Source organism: Aureococcus anophagefferens, assembly GCF_000186865.1.
Source record: "Aureococcus anophagefferens unplaced genomic scaffold AURANscaffold_750, whole genome shotgun sequence".
Classification (NCBI taxonomy): domain Eukaryota; class Pelagophyceae; order Pelagomonadales; family Pelagomonadaceae; genus Aureococcus; species Aureococcus anophagefferens.
Window position 1 is genome coordinate 3056 of NW_008706060.1, and position 1093 is coordinate 4148.

Genomic DNA, 1093 nt, shown 5'->3' on the forward strand with positions numbered 1-1093 from the left:
CACGCCGCGGCGGTCGACGGCGACGCGCGCCGAGGCGTCGAGTTCGCCAGAGGCGCGCGACGCCGCCGCGCCGCGGGGGCGGGAAAACGACGTCTTCGGCGCGCGACCGCGCGCGCGCGCGACCTTTTTCGGCGGCCAGCGGCTGGCGCGGCGGCCGCGGGCCACGCTGGGCCGCGCGCGTCGGCGACCCGCGGCCCGGCGGCGCCGCGGAAGGGATCGCTCCGGCGCATGAGGCTCCTTTCGCGATCTTCGCGGGTCCGCGCGTCGCGGGATTCGCAGCGTTTTCCTCCGTTCTTTCGACGGAGCGCGGCCCCGAGGGGGTCTCCAAGACGTCCTAGAAGCACGCGTCCGGCGAGGGGGCGGAAGGGCGTCGACGCGCGCATAAATCAGACTGATTTTTGCGGCGCCGGGGGTGGTTTGCGTAGTAGAGTAAATAGGCGAGCTCGGCAGTCGAGCTCGGGATAACTCGCCCCGACCGTCTCCGCGGCAGGCTCGCGGTGAGGGAGAGCGCCTCGAGCGCATCGAACGCTGCGGTGTCGAGCTTGCGTCGCATGCGCGCCTGCGCGTGGCCGACGACGTGCTTGCCCACGTAGCGGCCGAGCTCGGAGAGGATGAGCATACCCTAGGCTCATTTACTATTGTACAATAGTAGTGGAGATACAAAAGGCCAAGTGGACGAAACGATTTCACAATGTCATGAAGAACGATCATTGCAATGCTTTTGAGCTGCGCGTGGTCAAGCTCGAGCATCAAGATGCGCTCAGGCAGCTCGACGCATCTCGCCATGAGGTTCGCGCTCTCGCAGCACAAGCTCTCCACCTGCAGATTCGAAACAACATGGTCGAGCAACGTATTCCTGCCACCCGGCTGGCTAGTTTAGTCAGCGGAATTCAGGGGCAGGACACATTGCTGTGGCACGTCATGTCATTCTTGGATCCGTGCGTGCACACTCGCATTGTCTCTCGGTCCTGGCACCGGTCCTGGCATCGGTGCGTGACTCAGGTCTCTCGCTAGCTAATGCAACAACAAAGCACAGGCATTGGAAAGCAGGGAATGCGCGCGACGGTATCTGGCCTCACCTCCAAATTATTCC